We start from the raw sequence: 16,999 nt of genomic DNA on the forward strand, positions 1-16,999 counted from the left end.
CATTTTTCCCTTCCTACTATCTTCTTTTTCTTCTTCTTCTTTTTTAAACATATAATGTATTTTTTGTTTCAGATGTACGGGTCTGATTCATCAGTCTTACACAATTCACAGTGCTCACCATAGCACATACCCTCCCCAATGTCCATCACCCAGCCACCCCTCCCATCCCACCCCCCACCACGCCAGCAACCCTCAGTTTGTTTCCTGAGATTAAGAATTCCTCATATCAGTGAGATTTTTTTTTTTAAAGAGAGAATTTTTTTTTAAAGATTTTATTTATTTATTTGACAGAGAGAGACACAGCGAGAGAGGGAACACAAGTAGGGGGAGTGGGAGAGGGAGAAGCAGGCTTCCTGTGGAGCAGGAAGCCTGATGTGGGGCTCGATCCCAGGACCCTGGGATCATGACCTGAGCCGAAGGCAGGCGCTTAACGACTGAGCCACCCAGGTGCCCCCCAGTGAGATCATATGATACTTGTCTTTCTCTGATTGACTTATTTCGCTTAGCATAATACCCTTGCGTTCTATCCACATCATTGCAAATGGCAAGATTTCAGGGTTTTTTTTTTTTTGATGGCTGTGTAATATTCCTGTGTGTGTGTGTGTGTGTGTGTGTGTGTGTATCACATCATCCTAATCCATTCATCTGTCCATGGACATCTAGGCTCTTTCCACAGTTTGGCTATTGTGGACATTGCTGCTATAAACATTGGGGTGCACGTGCCCCTTCGGATCACTACATTTGTATCTTTGTGGTAAATACCCAGTAGTGTGATTGCTGCATCGTATGGTAGCTCTATTTTCAACTTTTTGAGGAACCTCCATACTGTTTTCCAGAGTGGCTGCACCAGCTTGCATTCCCACCAACAGTGTAGGAGGGTTCCCCTTTCTCTGTATCCTCGCCAACATCTGTTGTTTCCTGACTTGTTAATTTCAGCCATTCTGACTGGTGTGAGGTGGTATCTAATGTGGTTTTGATTCGGATTTCCCTGATGCTGAGTGATATTGAGCAGTTTTTCATGTGTCTGCTGGCCATTTGGATGTCTTCTTTGGAAAAATGTCTGTTCATGTCTTCTGCCCTTCTTGATTGGATCATTTGTTCTTTGGGTGTTGAATTTGGTAAGTTCTTTATAGATTTTGGATACTAGCCCTTTATCTGATATGTCATTTGCAAGTATCTTCTCCCATTCTGTTGGTTGTCTTCTGGTTTTGTTGACTGTTTCCTTTGCTGTGCAAAAACTTTTTATCTTGATGAAGTCCCAATAGTTCATTTTTGCCCTTGCTTGCCATGCCTTTGGCAATGTTATTTAGGTATATCATCCATCGTATATTACTTTTTGAGTTTGGTGTAAAATAGGGGTTGATTTAAAAAATATATATATAGATGCCAGCTGTTCTAGCAATATGTGTGGAAAAGACTTTGAAATGAAAATCAGTTAACTATGTAAATATTGATCTATTTCTAGACTTTGTATCAGCCAATGTATCCATTTATCTATCCTATTCCTGCCACATTGCTTTGGTAACTACGGCTTTATAATGAGTCTTGAAGTCTGATTTGTATTCTCCAATTATGTTCTTGCTATTCAAAATTATTTTACTTATTCTGGTATTTCATTTCCATAAAAATTTCAAGGAAAGCTTATGAATTTCTATAAGATATCTGCTTATATAATGAAATGGGTGGTTAATAACGGAAATAACAATATATAACAGAAATAACAGAAAATACTTTACATAAAATGACAATGATAGCAGTACACATTGAAATCTATGGGACACAGCAAAGGCACAGATATCTATAACTTTAAACCATTCATTATAAACAAGGAACAAAATAAAAGCAATAGGAATTACCATCTAGAATTTAGAAAAGAACATGCACCCAAAGAACTTGGAAGTAATGAACAATTAAAGCATAAATTGTTATAATGAGAAGCTAAAAAAAGCATAAATATCTGGCTTACAGAATAATAATTCAGCTTTTAGGGAAATCTGGTAAATGCATCAACCTCTGGCAAGACTTATCAAGAGGAAGTACAAGTTTAGATTATTAGGACAAAAAATGGTTAAACATCAGACATAGAAGAGAATACATTGAAAAAATATGACAAGATACTTAAATATAAGAAAAAATTTTTAAGATTGTATTTATTTATCTGAGAGAGAGAGGGAGAGAGCACAAGTGGGAGGAGGGGCAGAGAGAGAGGGAGAGGCAGACTCCCTGCTGAGCAGGGAACCCAACGTGGGGATCCATCCCAAGATCCTGGGATCCTGACCTGAGCCGAAGGCAAACGCTTAACAGACTAAGCCACCCAGGCACTCCAAGAAAAAATATTTTTGATGAACTATACAATACTCATACCAACTTTGAAAATTTGACGTTAGTAGCATGGAGGAAGTTTACTCAGTCAAATATTTCCCTGAATTGAATGTAAAATGTGGACAAGTGAAATAATTTTGACAACTTCACAGTGTATACTCACAGAAAACTTTTAATGAAATAAATATATGGTGTGACAGGAGAAAGCAACATCAAGAAATCATGGAGAGGTCCAAAAGCTTCCAGGTATAGTCATCCAGAGACTTTTCTCAGTTGACCAGGACATGCTTTGCCTTCAAATTATTAACTGCCCAGATATATCCAAGCTGTCTCAGTTTTATGGGAGTTCAGACAGTTTACAGAGAGGTCTTTTATATCCCACTGGTCATTTAACTAAAGGCAGGCTGTTTAAACATTAAACTGTTCATCAGTCTATATATCTTTAAACAGCGTGGGCTAGCTAGTAAATGGTACCTCCAGGGGAGTTTTGGATTTTAAGCAACATACTATAAATCACTAGTGAACATATTTCATTCTTATCTTGGCCAAGAATTTGTATCAAATCAACTGATGGTTCACTAAGTATAATTCTTCCTGTGGCTAATCACCTTCCTTTGGTAGGATATCCTGTGAAGGTTTTAATCCAATCCCAACACATTTGATTGTGGACATCTTTAAAAAGATCTTGATATCAGTCTTTATGGAGTGCCTGATACTGAGTGAGTAATTCAGCTAGAACATCCTAATGGTTAGAAATAATTAAAAGAGGTTTTATATAAACTATGCAAGATTGATCACAGAAAGAATGAAAGGAAGAAAGTACAAAGAAAACCATGAGAATAAGCCAAATGTGAAGCACCATGGTCCAAGCTGAAGAGTATAACATATTTAAACCTAGAACATGCCAATATTATGTGATCATTTATGATACATCATTTTTAATTTTCTGCTTAATTATCCTTTTGATATTTTTACCCTATGATTTTTAATCAAGAGATCTAATTTTAATATTTTTAGAGCTACAAACGCAGTCATGCCCACCTCCACCTCAGATTCCCAATGCTCAAGATATGACAACTACAGTGAATTACCAGGAAGGAGAAAAAAATATCTGTTCTCTGTTAAGAAAATTATGTAATTCAGGATGCAGAAGAATTTGTGTGTAAAGATGGAAGATGGCAGTCAATACCATGCTGTGTTGGTTAGTAGTGCATAACTTGCTTTATGATGTTCTTTCAAATGAGGTTAACACTCCCCTGTGCTTTCTGTAAATGAACAAGAGGAAGCCTTTCTCTATATTCCACTTTATCTTGAAACAGTAAATTACAATCTAGGCACACAAATCAATCAGCATTCTTTCACTGCTTCTATGAAATGAACACAGACAAAAACTTTGGGTTACTATGTAGACATGAGATAAAATTTCCTTTTATGCCTATTTTACTCCTTATGATGAGCAAGACAAGAATGAAGGGACATATTGAAACTCAGAGAATAGCAGCATAGATATTATGGAGACATATATCCTTGCAAGTTACAAATATTTCAGTTTTAAATGATTTAATTTATTCACATTGTCCTTATTTTAAAATCCCAAGTAGTATTTGATTGTATTTTTCAATGTAAGCATTGTATTGGTGTTTGACTCTTTGATCTCTGTTCTTCATATAGAAAAGATTCCATGTTCTCAACCATCTCATATAGAACATGGAATCATATCTAGTTCTTCAGAAGAAAGGAAAGAAACATTTAAACCCAGGCTTTATGCACATGGCACTAAATTAAGTTATATTTGTGAAGATGGTTTCAGGATATCTGAAGAAGATGGGATAATGTGCTACATGGGAAAATGGAGTTCTCCACCTCAGTGTGTAGGTGAGGACAGGATGCAAACTAAAATTCTATTTTCAATATAATTTATTGAAAATAATCAGTTGTCATCAAAGTCATGATACAGAATCCTTTAGGTTTCTAAATATATGAAATCACTTATATCTAAATGTTTAAAATCATTTATATGTTTATGTATTTTGCTAAACCCAATTTTTGTATAGTCAAAACAATCTTATTTTTGTTCATTTCATTGTTCATTATCGAGTCACTTTTAATTATGGCATTTAAAAAATTAAAACTAGATCCATAGTAACACTAAACCTACCTATTTATATAAATTCAGCTATTCACATTCTATTTATTTGAGTTGTAGTGCCTGCTTTGCCAGGAGGTTTTTAAAAAATTTTATTTTTCCTACAATGTCCCTTCTGATTAGTTACAGTATATGGTACTTTTCTTAAGATGATTAAAAATTCTCAGTGCTTTTCTTTTTATTATTCATTATTGGTTTGAGAAGCATTGAAAGTCTCTTTGATAAATATGTTGACAATTTTAGTTTCAAGTTCTTGCCCAGGTTGGCAGCTGGACACACACCAGAATACTGGTTTTAGGAAGCATCTGTGCACCTTCTCTGTGATATGATCATAGCTCCTATGTAATCATTTCTTTTTAAATAAAACTACAAAATATGACAACTAGTACATAAAATTAAATTTCAGAGTTTGTGAAACATGGAGTAATTTTTTTTCATTTTTTAAAGGACTTCCTTGTTAACCACCATATTTGATGACACATGGTATTCTACCTCACATATTAGATAGTTACCAATATGGAGTAAGAAGTCACTTACAACTGTGCCGAAGGTTTTGGGATTAATGGACCTGCATTTATAAAATATTTAGAAGGAAAATGGTCCCATCCACCAGAATGCATAAGTAGAGTGCCTTTAATTTTACCCTTAATTCAGAGCATAAATGGTACAACTATGAAACTAAATAATACTAGACTTTAACAAGGTATCTCTGGAAAGTTCTGGATTCTGGTAGAGAATTAATAACCCTAATAATAAAAGGTTACAATAAGATCCAAATTATTTCACTTTCCTGTCATCTTGTGTACACTTAGGACAACTTCTGTTACACATTCTCAGACTTCTATTTTCTGTTCCTGTATCACAGCTCCTCAATCACATCATTGTTCAATGTACTGTTAGTCTGTCAGTTATCTCCTTATATGTATATAATTTTCTAAGATATTTGACATAATTAAAGGTAGCAGATTTTGACAGAAGCAAAAATGAGAAATACATGCATAATGCAGGTGGCCTATATGGGCAAAAAAGAATTCAAATGTAAGTAGTATGGTCTCAAGCATTACATGTATTCGTATTTCTCTAGGCTTTTTATATCACCATTCCCCTGTTATACTTTAGATAAACATAGAACCACTCACTAAACTCTACTTCTGAAACCAGTATTACACTATATGTTAACTAACTAGAATTTAAAGAAAAACTTAAAAGAAAAAAAGGAAAACAAAAAGAACCATTCAATGTAATTAAGTCAAGCCTTCTAACTTATTTTTTTCAAGTTATAAGAAAAATTTTGTACAGTATTCATTGATTTGATAGGTACCTATTGTTCTAGATTATAGTTATTGGCCATTATGTGTTTTTAAAGATTTACTGAACAAGTACCTATTCTTTTTCTTTCAGAAATGTATTGTTCTAGTTTACCTGACTTTGGTGATGCCATGCTCATAGGCCCGAAGAAGGAATCATATAGATCAGGAGAAAAAGTGACTTATAAGTGTCCAGAATATTACCAGTTGGATGGATCCAATATTGTACAGTGTATTAAGAGCCAATGGATAGGAAGGCCGATATGCAGAGGTACTTTAATGAAATCTATTTATTAAAGTGTCTTAGGAATATAATGTAGAATTGCCTCTAGCATCATTAAAAAATGGACATAGATTATTTTTTAAAGGCCAGAACAAAGGTTTATGCCTTAACGTAAAGGGATGAAATTGTGTACCCACTGGGTAATCTTATAGCCCAATGGTTCTCAAAGTGTGGTCTCTGGAATAGCAGCATCAGCCTCTTTTGGGAAATTGATAGAAATGCAAATGCAAATTCTCAGGTTCACTCAGACCTATTGAGTCAAAAACATGGGCATGCAACCCTGAAAATGTCTTAATAATTCCCAAGGGATTCAATGTACAATCCAGTTTAGGAGCCATAGCTATAGCTTATTACACTTTATATCCACCTGAATTTGAGTGATGAATTACACATTACTCACTATAGTGTCCTTAAGCATTTGCCAAAAAAAAAAAAAATCATTAAAGAGTGTTTTTATAAATTATATATTTGTTTTTCTGTTATTTTCCTTATCTCCTGTTTGGATCCTCAGTTAATCATCTTCATCCTTTAACTATGGTATTCTTCAAAGTGTGTTAATTCTTTATTTATTCTCTAAGGAAGTGCCTACTGTGTTTATTTTTTTAAGGGCCTAAAATTACTTTCATAAATAGGATGATTGCAAGCCCAATTCTGATGTCAAATAATATTTTTATTATGATTTCTTGTGGTTTATAAATCAATTTTGAGTTTATATGATTTGTAATATTGATTTTATTAAACTCAAAGGGAAATGTCCAGAAAAACTATTTTCATAGAAGCTTAAATCTTATAAAAATATTGCTTTATCTCCTTTTCTGCAGTCTTACATATTTAAATTTTTCTTTCTTTCTTTCTTTCTTTCTTTCTTTCTTTCTTTCTTTCTTTCTTTCTTTCTCTTTCTTTCTTTCTCTCTTTCTCTCTTTCTCTCTTTCTTTCTTTCTTTTTAAAGATTATTTATTTATTTGACAGAAAGAGGGAGAGAACAAGCAGGGGGAGGGGCAGAGGGAGAGGGAGAGGCAGGCTCCTGCCTTTGGCTCCCTGGGATCATGACCTGAGCCAAAGGCAGATGCCCAATGACTGAGCCACCCAGGTGCCCCTTACATATAAATTTCTTAAAATTAGCAGTCTTCCATGAAAGATTAAATACTGATTTTAAGTCCCCCTTGAAATATATTTGGAATCTCATTTGTTGATTTATTACTTAAAATGATCATTACATTAGAGATGCTACTTTTTTCTTTCTCAGATGTTTCCTGTGTGAATCCACCCAGAGTGAAAAATGCTATTATATTAAATGAGCTGCCTAGGTATCTACCTGGTCAGAGAATATGTTATGTATGCATCAAAATTCAATTTTTTTTTTTTTTTTTGCGGATGGAACTAAGTAATGTAGTGTATTTCTTTCTTTGTTTTTTTTTTAATTTAATTTAATTTTATTATGTTATGTTAGTCACCATGCAATACATCATTAGTTTTTAATGTAGTGATCCATGATTCATTGTTTTCGTATAACACCCAGTGCTCCATGCAGTATGTGCCCTCCTTAATACCCACCACCGGGCCAACCCATCCCCCCTCTCCCCTCCAAAACCTCAGTCTGTTTCTCAGAGTCCATAGTCTCTCATGGTTTGTCTCCTCCTCCGATTCCCCCCTTCATTTTCCCCTTCCTTTTCCTAATGTCCTCCATGCTATTCCTTATGTTCCACAAATAAGTGAAACCATATGATAATTGACTTTCTCTGCTTGACTTATTTCACTTAGTATAATCTCCTCCAGTCCCATCCATGTTGATGTGAATGTTGGGTATTCATCCTTTCTGATGGCTGAGTAATATTCTATTGTATGTATGGGCCACATCTTCTTTATCCATTCATCTGTTGAAGGGCATCTCAACTCTTTCCACAGTTTGGCTATTGCGGACATTGCTGCTATGAACATTGGGGTGCACATGGCTCTTCTTTTCACTACATCTGTGTCTTTGGGGTAAATACCTAGTAGTGTAATTGCTGGGTAAAAGGGTAGCTCTATTTTTAATATTTTGAGGAACCTCCACACTGTTTTCCAAAGTGGCTGTACCAACTTGCATTCCCACCAACAGTGTAAGAGGGTTCCCCTTCCTCCACAATCTCTCCAACATTTGTTGTTTCTTGCCTTGTCAATTTTTGCCATTCTAACTGGTGTAAGGTGGTATCTCAATGTGGTTTTGATTTGAATTTCCCTGATGGCTAATGATGATGAACATTTTTTCATGTGTCTGTTAGCCATTTGTATGTCTTCTTTAGAGAAGTGTCTGTTCATGACTTCTGCCCATTTTTTGACTTGATTATTTGTTTTTTGGGTGTTGAGTTTGAGAAGTTCTTTACAGATCTTGGAAATCAGCACTTTGCAAATATCTTCTCCCATTCCGTGGGTTGCCTCTTTGTTTTGTTGACTGTTTCCTTTGCTGTGCAGAAGCTTTTTATCTTGATGAAGTCCCAAAACTTCATTTTTGTTTTTGTTTAACTAGCCTTTGGAGATGTATCTTGAAAGAATTTGCTGTGGCCAATGTCGAAGAGGTTACTGCCTATGTTCTCCTCTAGGATTCCTGTCTCAAATTGAGGTCTCTCATCCATTTTGAGTTTATCTTTGTGTATGGTGTAGAGAATGGTCAAGTTTCATTCTTCTGTATATAGCTGTCCAATTTTCCCAGCACCATTTATTGAAGAGACTGTCTTTTTTCCATTGCATATTTTTTTTCCTGCTTTGTCGAAGATTATTTGACTGTAGAGTTGAGGGTCCATATCTGGGCTCTCTATTCTATTCCATTGGTCTATATGTCTGTTTTTGTGCCAGTACCATGCTGTCTTAGTGATCACTGCTTTGTAATATAGCTTGAAATCCGGCAACATTATGCCCCCAGCTTTGTTTTTCTTTTTCAACATTTCCTTGGTGATTCGGGGTCTTTTCTGCTTCCATACAAATCTTAGGATTCTTTGTTCCAGCACTTTGAAAAATGTCATTGGAACTTTGATCCGGATGGCACTGAAGGTATAGATTGCTCTGGGTAGCATAGAATTTTGACAATGTTTATTCTTCTGATCCATGAGCATGGAATGTTTTTCCATCTTTTTGTGTCTTCTTCAATTTATTTCATGAGGTTTATTCCAAGGTATCTTATGGCTTTTGGTGCTATTGTAAATGGAATCATTTCTCTAATTTCTCTTTCTACAGTTGCATTGTTAGTTTATAAGAAAGCAGCTGATTTCTGTGCATTGATTTTGTATCCTGCCACATTACTGAATTGCTGTATGACTTCTAGTAATTTGGGGGTTGAGTCTTTTGGATTTTCCACGTAAAGTATCATGTCATCTGCGAATAGAGAGAGTTTGACTTCTTCTTTGCCAATTTGAATACCTTTTATTTCTTTTTGTTGTCTGATTGCTATTGCCAGGACTTCCAGTACTATGTTGAACAACAGTGGCAAGAGTGGGCATTCTTGACATGTTCCTGATCTTAAGGGAAAGGCTCTCATCTTTTCCCCATTGAGGATGATATTCACTGTGGGTTTTTCATAGATGGATTTTATGAACTTGAGGAATGTTCCCTCTATCCCTATGCTCTGAAGAGTTTTAATTAGGGAAGGATGCTGTATTTTGTCAAGTGCTTTTTCTGCACCAATTGAGAGGATCATATGGTTCTTCTCTCTCCTCTTATTAATGTGTTCTATCACATTGATTGATTTGTGAATGTTGAACCACCCTTGCATCCCAGGGGTAAATCCCACTTGGTCGGGTGAATGATCTTTTTAATGTATTGTTGGATCCTATTAGGATTTTGTTGAGAATTTTGGAATCCATATTCATCAGGGATATTGGTCTGAAATTCTCCTTTTTGATGGGGTCTTTGCCTGGTTTGGGGATTAAGGTAATGCTGGCCTCATAGAATGAGTCTGGAAGCTTTCCTTCTGTTTCTATTTTTTGGAACAGTTTCAGGAGAATAGGTATTATTTCTTCTTTGAATGTTTGGTACAATTCCCCAGGGAATCCATCAGGCCCTGGACTCTTGTTTTTTGGGAGGTTTTGATCACTGCTTCAATCTTATTACTGGATATTGGCCTATTCAGGTTGTCAATTTCTTCCTGTTTCAGTCTTGGCAGTTTATAGGTTTCCAGGAAGGCCTCCATTTCTTCCAGGTTGCTCAATTTATTGGCATATAGTTGTTGATAATAATTTCTAATAATTGTTTCTATTTCCTTGGTGTTAGTCGTGATCTCTCCCCTTTCATTCATAATTTTATTAATTTGGGTCCTTCCTCTTTTCTTTTGGATAAGTCTGGCCAGTGGTTTATTGATCTTATTAATTCTTTCAAAGAACCAGCTTCTAGTTTCATTGATCTTATCTACTGTGTTTCTGGTTTCTAATTCATTGATCTCTGCTCTAATCTTAATTATTTCTCTTCTAATGTGTGGCTTAGGCATCGTTTGTTGCTTTTTTTCTAGTTCTTTAAGGTGTAAAGTTAGTTGGTGAATTTGGGATTTTTCTATTTTTTTGAGTGAGGCTTGGATGGCTACGTATTTCCCCCTTAGGACTGCCTTTGCAGTATCCCATAGGTTTTGGACTGATGTATTTTCATTCTCATTGGTTTCCATGAATTATTTAAGTTCTTCTTTAATTTCTTGGTTGACCCAAACATTCTTAAGCAGAGTGGTCTTTAGCTTCCAAGTGTTTGAATTTCTTCCACATTTTTTCTTGTGATTGAGTTCCAGTTTTAAAGCCTTATGGTCAGAATATGCAGGGAATAATCTCAATCTTTTGGTATCGGTTGAGACCTGATTTGTGACCCAGTATGTGGTCTATTCTGTAGAAAGTTCCGTGTGTGCTTGAGAAGAATGAGTATTCTGTTGTTTTAGGGTGGAATGTTCTGTATATATCTATGAGATCCATCTGGTCCAGTGTGTCATTCAAAGCTCTTGTTTCTTTGTTGATTTTCTGCTTAGATGATCTGTCTATTGCTGAGAGTGGAGTACTGAGGTCTCCTACAATTAACGTATTGTTATCAATATGACTCTTTATTTTGGTTAACAGTTGGCTTATGTGGGTAGCTGCTCCCATGTTGGGGGCATAGATATTTACAATTGTTAGATCTTCTTTTTGGGTAGACACTAAGAATGGTATAGTGTCCTTCTGTGTCCTAACTACAGTCTTTAGCTTAAAATCTAATTTGTCTGATATAAGAATTGCTACCCCAGCTTTCTTTTGAGATCCATTGGCATGGAAGATGGATCTCCATGCCTTCACTTTCAGTCTGGATGTATCTTTAGGTTCAAAATGAGTCTCTTGTAGACAGCATATGGATGGATCCTATCTTTTTATCCAATCTGCAACCCTGTGCCATTTTATGGGAGCATTTAGGCCGTTCACATTGAGAGTGATTATTGAAAGATATGAATTTATTGTCATCATGTTGCCTGTGAAGTCCTTGTTTCTATAGATTGTCTCTGTAACTTTCTGTTCTATATCACTCTTGGGGTGTTTTTCCTTTTATAGAACCCCTCCTTAATATTTCTTGCAGGGCTGGCTTAGTGGTCACATATTCTTTCAGTTTCTGCCGGTCTTGGAAGCTCTGAATCTCTCCATCCATTCTAAATGACAGCCTTGCCGGATAAAGTATTCTTGGCTGCCTGTTCTTCTCGTTTAGTACCCTGAATATGTCTTGCCAGGCCTTTCTGGCTTGCCAGGTCTCTGTGGATAGATCTGACGTTATTCTGATGTTCCTCCCTCTGTGCGGAAGGAATCTCTTCCCCCTAACTGCCCTTAAGATGGTTTCCTTGGTTCTAAGATTTGTGAGTTTTACTATTACATTCCAAGGTGTTGGCCTTTTTTCCTTGATCTTGGGAGGGGTCCTCTCTGCCTCTAGGACACTAATGTTTGTTTCATTCCCCAGATTAGAGAAGTTCTCAGCTACGATTTGCTCAAATATATATTCTAGTCCTCTCTCTCTCTCCACCCCCTCAGGGATCCCAATAATTCTGACATTGGAACGTTTCATGGTGTCAATTATTTCTCTGATTCTATTTTCATGGATTTTTATTTTTTTTATGTTATTTATTTTTTTTATTATGTTAATCACCATACATTACATCATTAGTTTTTGATGTAGTGTTCCATGATTCATTGTTTGCGTATAACATCCAGTGCTCCATTCAGTACGTGCCCTCTTTAATACCCATCACCAGGCTAACCCATCCCTCCACCCCCCTCCCCTCTAGAACCCTCAGTTTGTTTCTCAGAGTCCATAGTCTCTCATGGTTCATCTCCCCCTCCGATATCCCCCCCTTCATTTCCCCCTTCCTGCTATCTTCTTCTTCTTCTTCTTTTTTTAACATATAATGTATTATTTGTTTCAGAGGTACAGATCTGTGATTCAACAGTCTTGCACAATTCACGGTGCTCACCATAGCACATACCCTCCCCAGTGTCTATCAGCCACCCCATCCCTCCCACCCCCCACCACTCCAGCAACCCTCAGTTTGTTTCCTGAGATTAAGAATTCCTCATATCAGTGAGGTCATATATTTTCATGGATTTTTAGTTGTTTTTCCCTGGCCTCCTCTTTTTCCTTCTTTTCTATCAATTGGTCTTCTAGATCACTAATTTATTCTTCTGCCTCGCTTACCCTAGCTGTTAGATTATCTAGATTAGACTGGATCTCATTGATAGCATTTTTAAGTTCTGCCAGTTCAGCTTTCACTTCTGCCCTTAGAGACTTTATGTTGCCATTAATCAATTTCTCCATTCTAGCTATTGTCTTCACAATTGCTACCTTGAATTCCATTTCCAGCATCTTGGTTATATCTGTATCCATTTGTAAATCTGTGGCAGAAGTCACAGTCTCTGAGTCTTTCCTATTTTGGGGGTTCCTCCTCCTAGTCATTCTGTTGAGGGGTGGTTGTGGGAATGTGCAGAGTCCAAATTATTGACCACAACCCAAGCAAGATGCACCTGTTTTATAAGGACCTTAGGGTTGCCAGCCTCTTGTTCTCCCAGGCTGTCTACTGGGCGAGGGACCTGCTACGCTGTTACTCAGGCAACCCTGTTTGGGCAGAGTTGCCTTGCCCCCTGTGGCAGGGGATGGGCTCAGTGAAAACCGGTTTTTTGGGGCTTTCGTTCTCTGGCGGCTTTCCCTGGCAGCTTTCCACGTCTCTTCTGAGAGTCAGAGCAGAAGAGATTGTTTCCAACCCTCTGCCTCAGAGCAGAGAGATTGCAGATTGTTCTTCAGTGAGCTCTCCAGGCCACATTATCTCCGTTTCTGTCTGTGCTGCTATAAACTGCAGCGTCCTGGGTTGTGCACCCCTCAGCAGGGCTCCCAGTCCTCACCTCCGGGTTGGGGCATGTCTCTGCCCTTTGTGCTTCTAAAACTGCCTGCGGCCCCCAGTTCACATGTGTGGTCCCGCTGCTCTGGGTTTCAGTCTGGGGGCTGCCCAAAGTCCTTTCTCCATCGCTACCAGTCTACAAGTCTATGCCCCATCCCCAGTGTGAGAGGCTATCACTCACTGGTGGTGTAGGATCGCCACAGCTCTCTCCCTCCCCACTTCCATTTATCCTCTGATATCTGCCTGCAGAATCATGGCTCCCCACTTCATACCTCGAAACCAACTGCCTGCGATATTCTGTTTATAGAGATCCAGATCTATCTTCTTACATCTCAGGCTGATTTCGTGGGTGTTCAGAGTGGTCTGGTAGATATCCGGCTCAATTCCAGGGACTGGTTGGAATAGGTTCCCCTACTCCTCTGCCATCTTTTCCTCCCCCAATGTAGTGTATTTGTTTCATGAAGGATTTGGCCAGATTAAAAGAACAGTTGGAATCATGGAAAATTGCCTATCTTAAGCATTAGGACACTCAGTTATTTTCTGAGGCAAATGTATTAAAGCTACCTTAAGTACATTTGACAACTCAAGAAATTCCATTTTGAGACATGGAATAGGCAGCTGGGGTGTGATCATAGAAGGTGATATAAATTTGGCTTCTTCAGCATGTGGATTATATTTCAAGGTAGTTTACTAGCGGAGCTTATCCAGGGGATTAGTGTGTACAGAAAAGAAAGTCTGAGAAACAGTTATAGAACACTCTAGTATTTAGAGTTCAGGAAATAAAGGAAGCCAACAAAAGTGATATTATATTAGCCACTTGTATTTCATATCAACTTTTGCCTGCCATATATATTTTCCAATCTTTTACTTTGAGCCCACCTATGTTTTCATGTTCAAAGTGAGTTTCTTTTAGATGCTATATAGTTGGGTCTTGTTTATGTGTCCACCCTGCCATTTTCACTCTTTTAACTGAAGTATTTAAACCATTTGCACAGGGACGACTGGGTGGCTCAGTTGATTAAGTGTCTGCCTTCAGTTCAGGTCACAATCTCAGGGTCCTGGGATGGAGTCCAGCATCAGGCTCCTTGGTCAGAGGGAAGCCTGTTTCTCCGTCTGCCTCTGCCTGCTGCTCTCCTGCTTGTGCACGCATATGCTCTCTCTCTCTCTCTCTCACAAATAAATAAAATCTTAAAAAATATATACCATTTACACATAAAGTAATTATTGATAGATTAGGGGCTGTGTCAGCCATTTTATTATTTGTTTTATGTGTGTTTCCTCTGTTTCTCATTCCTGTTTTCTTGCCTTCCCTGCGGATTTTTGGAACATTTTAAAATCATTTTATTTTGATATATCTATATTGTTGTTGAACAGATCTCTTTGTATAGTTTTATTAGTGTTTCTGGCAGTGTGAAGATGCACATATATAGCTTATCACTCCCCCCCTGGTATTGACATTTTACCACATCAAGTGAAATATGGGAACCTTGCTTCCATTTAGGTCTATTTACTCTCTCCACATTTTTAACATAAAGCTTTTAAGTATTTCCTCTACATTTAGTGAGCACCACATTAAATTATATAATTTTGCACAAACATCAAACATAACAAACTCATTAGGAAAAAGTATATTACATTCACCCCCATTTTTATTAATTTCATTTTTTTTTTTCTTCCTTCCTGAAGTCTCCATCCTTCTGTTATCCTTTCCTTTTAACTTGAAGAATTTCTTGAGCAATTCTTTAAGGACAGACAGGTCTGCTGCAGACAAATTCTCTGTCTTCCTTTGTCTCAGAATGTCTTCATTTTGCCCTTAAATCCTACAAGATAGTATCTCTGCATATAGAATTTGGGTTTGACAGTTCTTGTCTTCCAGCACTTGAGAGGTGTTGTCACTTCTTTCTGGCTCCATGGTGACAGATGAGAATCCCACCAACATTGGAATCCTCTTTCCCCTATAGGTTAGCATAATTTCTATCTAGCTGCTTTGGATATATATATTTTTTTCTTTCCTCAGTAGTTTTCAGCAGTTTGATTACAATGTATCTTGGCATGAGTTTCTTTAGTTTATCCTGTTCAGCCTTTTTAATGTGTAGGTTTATGCCTTATGCCGAATTTGGGAAATTTTCGGACATTATTTTTGGAAGTTGTTTTGTTGTTGTTTTAATCTCCAACCTCTTTCTTTTCTCTTTCTGGGTATCCAGTTTTTTGCTATCTTCTCACAGGTCCTTAAAGCTCTGTCTACTTTTTGTTGTTGTTTTCAGTCTGTTCAAAGTGAATAATTTGTGTTCTATATTCAAGTTTGTGTATCCTTCTGTCACCTGAGATCTATAACTGAGCCCATCCAGTAGGTTTCTAAAAATTTTTATTATTATATTTCTCAGTTCTATACTTCCTATTAGATTTTTAAAAATCATTGTCAAAGAATTCCAATATCGGTGTCATCTTGGTGTGGTCTTCTGTTGATTTTCTTTCCCTTTTTAGGTATTTCTGGTCCTTGGTATGATGAATGATTTCCAATTATATTCTGGATATTTTGGGTATTGTGTTTTAAGACTTTGGATTTTATTGAAGTCTTTTATTTCTCAGGCCCCCATTACTACCATGCAGGGTGTAAGTTCAGGCTCCTCACTTGGCCTCTGTGGATCAAGGTCGGGAGAGGCGTGGTCTTAGGTTTCTTTTATGATATTTTTCTGAGGTAATTTAAGTATTGTGTAAAAATGTTTGTTTTGCTAGGTTACTCCTTTCCTGAGCCTTTGTCTAAAGAAACAAAGGAAATTCTTGGGACCCCCCCCTTTTTTTCCCCTTGAACTTGGTATCATCTCTGGGTTACAGTCTTCTTCAGTGCTCAGTCCAGAATCCACTGAAGGCAAAATGAAAAACCAAATAACTCATTGCAGTGTGATTCCTTGAATTCTGAAGTCCTTGAAAGACTGACTTCTTGTCTACATCTTTCATAGTCTCTTATGTTGGATTTTTGCAATACGTTCAGGATTTTTAGTTATACTTAGCAGAAGGACTGAGCAGAAATGTTCCTACCTCATCTTGTCCAGAACAGGAGCCAGCAATTCCCTTTCACATTATACAAATGTGTAATTCTTTGAATTTTATTAAAGAAGTCGATCTTTCTTTTGTAGTAAAAGTGAAAATCAATAAACAATGACTAGAGATCCAATAGATGCTGTAGTATGTTGTCTATAGCAATAAAGATTCTTTGTTTATATTAGCTACCCATCTATCCAGCATTTATTCACTAAGGAAAACATTTTTAATATCACAATACTGCAAAGCAGATGTATTTGTTAATGCTTCTGTGTGCTTTCATGTGGGATAAAAAAGGGTGTAAACGTGTGCTTTTTAGTTTCTGTGATTAAAATTTCTTTAATGAATCATTTGTGTCAGCAGATATTACAAGTGTTGATATTAAGTATTGTACTATATTTTTATTGCTTTAACCTGTTTTTCTTTGGCCTTTCAATAAATCAAATAATGTCTTTTATACCCTAAAGGAAAATGTGAGCCCCCTCCGCCTATTGACAATGGAGACATTACCTCATTCCCATTACCAGCTTATGCTCCAGGATCATCAG

General features: G+C 36.9%; 1 pseudogene; it reads left to right on the forward strand.

The window, feature by feature from the left end:
* Window positions 1-16,999, forward strand: part of LOC118522094 (complement factor H-like) — a 31,616-nt pseudogene that overhangs the window by 13,880 nt on the left and 737 nt on the right.

This window comes from Halichoerus grypus, chromosome 7 (genome assembly GCF_964656455.1).
Source record: "Halichoerus grypus chromosome 7, mHalGry1.hap1.1, whole genome shotgun sequence".
Classification (NCBI taxonomy): Eukaryota; Metazoa; Chordata; class Mammalia; order Carnivora; family Phocidae; genus Halichoerus; species Halichoerus grypus.